The following is a 10,567-nucleotide window of genomic DNA, read 5'->3' as shown; positions in this document are numbered from 1 at the left end:
AACAATTTGAAAGGTAATTGCAGTTTTGATCTTTATAGCAAGAGTAATTGAGTATAGAGTATAGACTGGAATTACATAGTGCCCAGATGAGACAATGCCCAGAATATTGTGTACAGGTCTCATCTTCTTATCTAGAAAAGATTATACTTGCGATAGAGGAGTGAAACAAAGGTTTACCAGATTGATCCAAAGTTGTCTTTTGAAGAGAAGCTGATGAAAAAGAAATGGAAAGAAGTAAAAAGAGAAACAAGGCTGACTTGATCAGATGAAATGAGCAACACACCTTCTCCAGTAGATGGCATTTAGAAGCTTCTAAGAGTCATTTCTTCTTTAAATTATTTTCAACGAACTTGCAACCAGTTTCCGTTAACACAGGAAACAGTCAGTCCCAGCAAAAATAGTTACCCTCAGAATCAAGCTGGAGGACGTTGTATATTACAAATTTCATGTTCACTGAACAAATCTGAAACTGGTTTGAAGTTCATCAGACATTTAAAGGTGAGTTTTGCTCCATATACTTAGAAATATGTTTTAAAAGATAAAATTAGCGTACGTAGTAGCACATGGAGTGAGAATTAACTACAGTAACTCAGATTCCTTTGCTGATATTGCGTACTGAGATTACTCAAACTTCTAAAGCCATAAATGAAGTAATGAAAATTTGCAGCTGGAAAAAAAAGTGACAAGATAGCGCCTCAGAAAAATTTGCTTTGGTGTTGTAGACTACGCTCGAGTCATACTGTGAAAAATGTAAATCCTGTTATGGTCTATCTTGTAAGAAGCTGACAATAATGGCATATACCAACTCCAGTACCCAGTGTTGGCTTTCTTTCGGTTGAATTGACTTTTCTTATAGCTGTAATACTGTGTGAAGTTTTCAACCAAAATGAATTGACAAAATAGAAATTCATAATATGAAGTATCTAGACCAAACACTAAAAATATCATCCTGGCCACATCAGAAACCAACAAACGATATTTTGGATGTCAGTATGACATTATATGTGAAGGAAAGGCAAGAGTAATTATCGATTAGGTCAAAGGAAAATTGGACATTGGTATACTACAGAACCATAATGTTTCTTTCAAGAATAGAATTTCCTGTGAATGGACAGACTGAAATATTTTAGCACAGGAGGAAAATTCCTGATCTGTTGATGTGAATGTGCCCTCACCAAATCCTCTAGTAATTCCTCCTTTAGGACAGAACCAATATATAAATTGCATTTGCAAAGCTTCTACAACACCAATGGAAGATAAGTGGCTCACTATACATGGTCTGGTCTTTGAGCATCTGAGTAACTTAGCAGCAGTTCCCAAGCTTCAGTTTGGAATGCACCAGGAGTGCTTTGAAATAGAGTTGTAATTGTGCTGAGCCAGGCTTTGAAATAAAGCTGTAATTGTTCATTTATTTCCTTCAAATCTCTGGCCTATCCTTTGAATTTTCAGTTTGGAATTGTCATTTGAAGATAGTAGAAAAGACTAATCCAATGCCACAAAGAACATATATCCAATTCTTAGGATAGCATTTTATAAGAATTTGAAATATAAACCCAGTAGGATCATTTCAAAAATATGGGCTGAAAAATAGCAGATGGAATTTAATGCAGACAAGTGCAAGGTGTTGCACTTTGGTAGGACAAATCAAGGTCGTTCTTACACGGTAGGGCACCGAGGAGTGCAGTAGAACAAAGGGTAGCAGTGAATGGGTGTTTCTCGGACTGGCTGGAGTGACTAGTGGGGTACCACAGGGCTCTGTATTGGGACCACAGCTCTTTACGATTTATGTCAACGATTTAGATGAGGGCATTGAAAACTATATCAGCAAGTTTGCTGACGATACTAAACTGGGTGGCAGTGTGACATGTGAAGAGGACGTTAGGAGAATACAGGGAGACTTGGATAGGCTGGGTGAGTGGGCAGATACTTGGCAGATGTCATTCAATGTGAATAAATGTGAAGTTATCCACTTTGGAAGCAGGAACAAGAGGGCAGAGTATTGTCTGAATGGTGTAGAGTTAGGTAAGGGAGAAATGCAAAGAGACCTAGGAGTCCTAGTTCACCAGTCAATGAAGGTGAATGAGCAAGTGCAACAGGCAGTGAAGAGGGCAAATGGAATTTTGGCCTTTGTTACAAGGGGAATTGAGTACAAGAGCAAGGATGTCCTTTTGCATTTGTACAGGGCTCTGGTGAGACCACACCTGGAATATTGTGTACAGTTTTGGTCTCCAGGTTTAAGGAAGGACATTCTGGCAATTGAGGAAGTGCAGCGTAGATTCACTAGGTTGATTCCTGGGATGGCAGGGCTGTCTTATGCAGAGAGATTGGAAAGATTGGGCTTCTACACGCTGGAATTGAGGAGATTGAGAGGGGATCTGATTGAAACGTTTAAGATAATTAAAGGATTTGATAGGATTGAGGCAGGAAATATGTTCCAGATGTTGGGAGAGTCCAGTACCAGAGGGCATGGATTGAGATTAAGAGGTTAGTTATTTAAAACAGAGTTGAGGAAGAGCTTCTTCTCCCAGAGAGTTGTGGAGGTGTGGAATGCACTGCCTCGGAAGACGGTGGAGGCCAATTCTCTGGATGCTTTCAAGAAGGAGCTAGATAGATATTTGATGGATAGGGGAATCAAGGGATATGGGGACAAGGCAGGGACTGGGTATTGATAGTGAATGATCAGCCATGATCTCAGAATGGCGGTGCAGACTCGAGGGGCCGAATAGTCTACTTCTGCACCTATTGTCTATTGTCTAATACAGATCCATAATTGGTTGAAAGTGACATCATAGGTAGATAGGGATGTAAAGAAAGCTTTTGACATATTGGCCTTTATTAATCAATGTATTGAGTACAGGAGATAGAATGTTATGTTAAATTTGTATAAGACATTGGTGAGACCTAATTTGGAGTATTATGTGCAGTTTTGTCACCTACCTACAGGAAAGATGTAAGTAAGATTGAATGAGTACAGAGAAAATTTACAAAAATGTTGCTGGGTCTGGAGGACCTGAGTTGTATGGAAAGATTGAACAGGTTAGGACTTTATTCCTTGGAATGTAGAAGATGGAGAGGAGATTTGATATGGGGTATACAAAATTACGGGAGGTATAGATAGGGTAAATGCAAGTAGGCTATTTCCACTGAGGTTGGGTGGGACTAGATCTAGAGGTCATTGGTTAAGGGTGAAAGGTGAAATGTTTAAGGGGAACATGAGGGAAAACTTCTTCACTCAGAGGGCTGTGAGAGTGTGGAACGAGCTGACAGCAGATGTGGTGCATGTGAGCTCGATTTCAATGTTTAAGAGAAGTTTGGATGGGTACATGATGGTAGGGGTATGGAGGGCTACAGTCCCAGAGCAAGTTGATGGGACTGACCAGGTTAAATGGTTTCAGCATGGATTAGATGGGTCAAATGGCCTGTTTCTGTGCTGTACTTTTCTATGACCTTATGCCTCTATGACTCTAATACGTGGGCACATCATTTATCAACACACAGAAGAAAACGCAGCACTGCTGTAGTGGCAAAGAGGACTGATGAGATGGTATTAATAATGAGCAATTCTTTCATTAAGGCTTAATCGTGAAAACATTAACCCAGAGCAGTCTTCAAGGGGAGACTAAAGGCACTCTCCCTCCTTGTATCAGGGTCTATTTGTGTCCAGATGAATTTGTTGCCACTTTTCTGCTTCCTGTCCCAAATGTTCTGAAGTGGGAAACAGAGTAATTGCTAATAGTGAAAGACTGGCCTGCATTACCCACACAACAGCTTGCAAATGAGTGCTTGAAACTGAGGACTCATAATTCCCCTTCTGGCTAACAGAGTGTCCCCATTTCATGTTGCAGTAGTAATAGTAATAGCAACATTTCATGTTGCAATAGTAAAACTATTGACACATACTTAGTAGGTGTGGAATAGAGAGGGTTTGTGATGTGAGTTTATTGGATGTCTTTCTTCCTAGAATGAGCTTGACTTGACGTGAAATCCAGGGTGATTCCCAGACTCACTTGGATTCTGGTTACAAAGCACAATGAGTCATGTTGATGCCAAGTAGCAAAAGCAAGGGCTGAGTCTATCATCTGCTTGATGGCAATTAACTTGACGTACATTATACCTTTAACATAGCAAAATATCTTATGACAACTCACAGATTAAGTTGAGAGAAAGCTGAGTTCCAAAAAAGATAGCTGTTCATGCGACTGTTCACTTACACTGTCTGGGGAAACGTTCAGATTTAAAATACGTAACATCTTCCTTTTCCTTTTTCTCAAGAAAAACCACGTCTATTTTAAAATAAATGCCAGAAACATGTATTATTCTTCTTACATCTGAATGGGTCAACTGCAGTGCAAAGTAGCTTTTTATCAAGCTTTTCTGCTGCAGAGTCACGATCAGGGCCACTCAGCTACAAAGCAGCCAGGTTTTTATATGTTGTCTTCCTGTGTGAAGCACGTCTTCTGCCAAGTGGAGCTTGCTGACCCAAACTAGGGTTCCTGTCATCAAACCCCCATTGATAGGTCCTTTTCAAAATTAAGTGACAAGAAACCCCAGAAATCATGCAAAAAGTTTTCATGTTCATCAGATCAGAAGCAGCCAAGCCTGATGATGACGTACAAAATAGATTGGCTGCAATTGTGAGGAATTAACCTAGTAAACCATCTCTTCAGTGCATCCTTCTTTAAATAGGGAAATGAAAACCAGTCATGGTCTGTCTGGCACTCTGTAAAATTTCATCAGAACCTCCTTATGTTTACACTCCATAGCAATGGTGAGGAGGACACAACAAGCCTCCAAAGTGATAGACAGTAAATAGGTTGAGTCAGTGGCCCAGAAATTAACAGGTGAATTGTAATAGGGGAAAAAGTCCAGATTATTGACTTTGGTTACTAATTTTGATATGTCGGGTGAGACTACAAAGTGTTATGGACAAAGATATCTGCAGTATTTGCCACTAACTACAAAAGAATGGCATGCCCATTAAAAAGGTGTTGCAAGTTTGGTCTTTATTGCAAGAAATGCAGAGTACAAAAATAAAGGAAGTTTTGATGTAACTTCACAGGTGCTGTTGAGCCCATAGCAAGTGTTTTGCATAGAGTTTTCATCTACCTAATTAAGGAAGGGTGTACTGCAGAGAAGGTTCACTGTGTGTAATTCCTGAGATGAATGGGTTGAAGTATAAAGAGAGATTGAACAGGCTGAGTCTATATTCACTTCAGTACAGAAGAACATCATGGATTTCAGATGAAAGTTGGGAGTTTTACAGGGACTCTGAGGGATATTTTACACTGAGTGCCTGATATAGAGAACACACTGCCAGAGGAGGTAGTGGAATTAGATATGGTGACTACACTTAAAGAGGCATTTATACAGATGATTAAATAGGCAAGGTATAGAAGAAATGTGGTCCTAATGCAGGAAACGAGATAGGCAGAAAGGTCAGCATAGATTTTGTGAGCTGAAGGGCCCATTTGCACCTTTATGGGTCCAGAGAGAGGTGACCTTATTACATAGAACATAGAAATCTACAGCACATTAAAGGCCCTTCAGCCCACAATGTTGTGCTGACCACTACTCTTGAAGCTGCCGAGAATTACCTTACCACATAGCTCTCTATTTCTCTAAGTTCCATGTCCTATCTAAGAGTCTCTTAAGAGACCCCATTGTATCCACTTCCACCACCGCCGCTGGCAGTGCATTCCACACACCCACCACTCTTTCTGTGAAAAACTTACCTCTGACATGCCCCTTGTTCCTACTTCCAAGCATTTAAAGCTATGCCTCCTCATGTTAGCTATTTCAGCCCTGGGAAAAAGCCTCTGGATATCCACATGATCAATGCTTCTCATCATCTTATACACCTCTGACAGGTCACCTCTCATCCTCCATTGCTCCAAGGAGAAAAAGCCAAGTTCACTCAACCTATTCTCATAAGGCACGTTCTCTAATCCAGGCAACATCCTCTGCACTCTCTCTATAGTATCCACATCCTTCCTGTAGTGAGGTGACCAGAACTGAACACAGTACTCCAAGTGGGGTCTAACTGAGGTCTTATATAGCTGTAACATTACCTCACGGCTCTTGAACTCGATCCCATGGATAATGAATGCCATCACAACATACACCTTCTAAACAAAGCCGTCAACCTGTGCAGCAGCTTTGAGTGTCCTATGGACATGGATCCAAAGAATTCCCTGATCCTCCACACTGCCAAGGGTCTTGCCATTAATATTATACACTGGCTTCAAATTTGTCCTACCTAAATGAACCACTTCACACTTATCTGGGTTGAACTCCATCTGCCACTTCTCAGCCCAGTTCTGCATCCTATCGGTGTCCCGTTGTAACCTTTGACAACCCTCCAGACTATCCACAACATTCCAACTTTTATGTCATCAGTAAACTTACTAACCCACCCTTTTACTTCCTTAAACAACACACATAAAATGCTGGTGGAACACAGCAGGCCACCAACATCCATAAGGAGAAGCTCTGTCGACATTTCGGGCTGAGACCCTTCGTTAGGACTGACGATGTCCTGACTAAGGGTCTCGGCCCGAAATGTCGACAGTGCTTCTCCTTATAGATGCTGCCTGGCCTGCTGTGTTCCGCCAGCATTTTGTGTGTGTTGTTTGAATTTCCAGCATCTGCAGATTTCCTCGTGTTTGCTCTTCTACTTTCTCATCCAGGTCATTTATAACAATCACAAAGAAGAGGGTCCCAGACAGATCCCTGTGGAAGATCACTAGTCACCGTGAAATATCTCAAATTTAAAGGAGGTTGACAATAAAGGTAATGGGAGAATGTTTCTCCCAATAAGGGTAGTCTTGAACTGGGAAAGATAGTTTTTGCCCATTTTAGTGGGAGATGAGATAAAATTTCACTTCTCAGAAAGATGTGTATCATGAAGTTTATTGTTTTATGACAGCAATACAATGCCAGACATAAAAAATACTATAAGCCACAATAAATAAAAAGTGCAAAAATAGAAACAGCAAGGTAGTGTTCATGGATTCGTGGACCTTTCAGAAATCCGATGGTGATGGTCAGGAAGTTCATTCTAAAATGTTGTGTGCGAATCTTCAGACCCTTCCCGAATGCAGTAATGAGAAGAGGACACGTCCCAGTGGTGAGGGTCCAACGATGGGTGTCACCTTCACGAGGAATTGGCTTTTGATGCTGTCCTCGATGGTGGAGAGGGTTGTGATGAATTCTCATTGAAACATAGAAAACCTACAGCATAATACAGACCCTTCAGCCCACAAAGCTGTGCTGTACATGTCCCTACCTTAGAACTACTCCTAATAAAGTATAGCGTCTGCCATGCCTTCTTTATGATTACATGAATATGTTGGGCCCAGGATAGATCCTCTGACAGGCTGACACCCAGGAACTTGAAGCTGCTCACCCTTCCCACTGCTAACCCCCCTCCCCCCATGAGGACTGGTGTGTGTTCTCCCAATTTCCCCTTCTTGAAGTCCACAATCAATTCCTCGGTCTGGCTGCCACTGAGTGCAAGGTGGTTGATGTGACAGCACTCAACCAACCAATCTAGCTCGCTCCTGTATTGCTCCTCATTGCCATACGTGATTCAGCAAACAGCAGTGGGGCCATCGCTGAATTTATAGATGCCATTTGAGCTCTGCCTAGCCACTCAGTCATGAGTATAGAGAGGATTAAGCAGTGAACTAAGCACGCATCATTGAGGTGTGTCTGTCTTCATTGTCAGTGAGGAGGAGATGTTAGGGATCCAGGTGCAGACTGATAGGTTTTGGAGCTTGTTGATTAGTACTGAGGTGTTGATGATGTTGAAAGCTGAGTTGTAATTGATAAGCAATAGCTTGATATATATAGTATATTGCTGTTAACCAGGTGAGTGGAGAGCCAGTGAGACTGCATCCACTGTAAACCTGTTGTGGTGGTAGGCAAACTGCAGTGGATCCAGGTCCAGGTCCTTAACTCAGGCAGGAGTTAGCCATGGACAACCTCTCAAAGTAATCACAGCAGGTGTGCATGTTTCCCAGCGATAGTCATTGATCCAGCTCACCCTGCTCTTCTTAGGCACTGGTATAATTGATGCCCTTTTGAAGAACATGGGAAATTCTGACTGTAGCAGTGAGAGTTTGTAGATGTCCTTGAACACTCCAATCAGTTGGTTGGCACAGGCTAATTGCTTAGTCATAGACTCATAGAAAACTTCAGCACAGAAATGGGCTTTTCAGCCCATCTAGTCCATGCCAAACCATTTAAACTGCCTAGCCCCATCAACCATTTAAGATCTCCCCCCTCTTTTGGCTCTATGCATAAATTACCATTCTAATCTTCCTGAGGACCAACTTTGTCCATTGCAATCCTCTTTCTCTTAACATTTCTGCAAAGGGTCTAAGGATTCTTCTTCACCTTGTCTGCTAGACCAATCTCATGCTTTCTGTTAGCCCTCCTGATTTCCTTCTTAAGTGTTTTCTTGCATTTCTTATACTCCTCAAATACTTCATTTGTTCCAGCCTGCCTATACCTGCTATGCACCCCCTTTTCTCTCTTAAGCACGGACTCAAAACCTCACAATTCTGTTTCTTATGGTTTTAATACTCTTAATGAATAAAAAGATGAGAAATATATTCGACAAAAAAGCAGCACTAAAACCATTCTCCAACCTCTCGTGAATCTTTGACCTCAGGATAAAGTATTCACACAAACACACAAAGGCTCTAGTGTGAATTTGTGACTTTCAGAAGTTGAGGACAAGCCTTAAATCGTTCACAGGTATGTGTACTGCTGTGAGAGTCAAAATGTTGTGTGGGCTCTGTCACTATGCTTCTGTCCTTACAAATACCTCTCTGGGAACTTCCTGCTGAAATGGTATTTTGGATTATGATACTGACTTCCATATGTACTGTATTTCAGAGACTTCTACAGGTTCCTCTGCCACTGACCCTAAACCCTCCTCCATCTTATTACCAGAGAGCTTTGTCTTCTCGCTCCCATCACTTCTTGTAAACAAACCCTAATATCCCTTCCATTCAAACGAATGTAGGTTGTAGATGAGGACCTTTTTCTCGGATCTCAGCTGTGAGGAATAGTGCTACTAACCTGACAGATCTGATGTATCAAGCCCATCACAATTTTTTTCAGATCGACTGTCCATTCCTCCAGCTTTTTGTATGTTGCTCCTGATTCCAGTTTCTGCCATCTCTTCTGTCTTCATTACACTATTTTAAAACCGGGATACTGAATTTTATAAATTCCTTGAGGTTATTTGAAATAGCTTGAGGGACATTAGTAACATTATATTTAAGGCCTGTAAAAAAGCAGGGGCAATTTTACAGGCCTCAAGCAGCACACACAAAATGCTGGAGGAACTCAGCAGGTCAGACAGTATCTAACAATATGAATAAACAGTCATCTTTTCTGGCTGAGACCTTTCTTTGGGACATTTCTGTAGATGCTGTCTGACCTGCTTAGGTCTTCCAGCATTTTGTGTGTGCTGCTTTGGATTTCCAGCATCTGCAGACTTCCCAGTGTTTATGATTTACAGCCCCAGAAGCCTTCACTTAACAATTGCAGTACTGTTACATGACCAGATATTATCTTAAGAGAGGAAACAAACTTATGGCCACATAACAGATGAACATCATGCAGATGCTCAGCTAGTAAAATTAGCAACAATAGATACTCAGGAGCTGTTTCAGATGTGCAGCAACACATGGTGCAAAGCTGTTTTAAGTTTTGACATTTCCATAAAAATATTGAATGAAAGTCAAGAAAAAATGTTGGAAACACTGTTGGATGTATTGCTGGGGATTTCTAGCCTTATCAACTTCATTACTTATTTGGCGACAAGAGGAAAGTTTAAAGAAGCTTCAAAGAGATATGCTTTATTTGTCACACGTATATTGAAACATGAAAACATACATAGAAATTTACCCCCTTGTTCAGTTGTCTCTCTTCCAATTAACGTTTTCTGCAACCACACATTACTTGGTATCCTACAAATATTGCCTGCTATATCCTCATCCTTCTATTCCTGAACCTCAAAGCTTACTTTGCTTTTGCCAACACAGTTACATGGAGCTAATTACCTATTTTATTTAGCCTCAGGAATGTGATGTGTATTCAGAACTAGGTTTATTATTACTGACGCATGCTGTGAAATTTATTGGTTGCAACAGCAGTATAATCCGAGACATAGAAATATCTATAAGTTACAAAAATTAATAAATAGTGCAAGGGACAACCTAGCCCTGCACTGCATCTGCAAAGATTTTTAATGCTGTTATATTTGATCAATATTTTTTTCTTTTTATGACTATGGTAAAGTAACTAATTCTGTGTATCTGAATATGTGGAATAAAAGAGGGAATGCCTCTTACCTGTATTACATATTCATCAACCTTTGCCAAAGGAGAATTCAGAAATTGCTTATGTCAGAATAATAATTACAATGAAAGCCCAGCTGTCGTATTGAGGTTCTGAGATCTACAAATATTAGGTGCTCCACAACGTTCTGCTTTATGCTCTTCCATCTATTGAGCACTGGATGAACAATGATTACATAGTGATTTCTATTTTT

At 40.8% G+C, this 10,567-nt stretch overlaps 1 protein-coding gene across 1 annotated transcript in view; it reads left to right on the top strand.

The window, feature by feature from the left end:
- Window positions 1-378: 378 nt before the first annotated feature.
- apbb1ip (amyloid beta (A4) precursor protein-binding, family B, member 1 interacting protein) overlaps window positions 379-10,567 on the top strand; it is a 137,199-nt gene continuing 127,010 nt past the window's right edge. Inside the window, exon 1 of the mRNA XM_059971331.1 lies at window positions 379-498. The gene's annotated coding sequence lies outside the window, so the exon portion shown is untranslated. The remainder of the gene's footprint in view (window positions 499-10,567) is intronic.

Source organism: Hypanus sabinus, chromosome 6, assembly GCF_030144855.1.
Source record: "Hypanus sabinus isolate sHypSab1 chromosome 6, sHypSab1.hap1, whole genome shotgun sequence".
In the NCBI taxonomy this organism is placed as follows: domain Eukaryota; kingdom Metazoa; phylum Chordata; class Chondrichthyes; order Myliobatiformes; family Dasyatidae; genus Hypanus; species Hypanus sabinus.
This window is presented reverse-complemented; position numbering and strand designations above follow the sequence as displayed.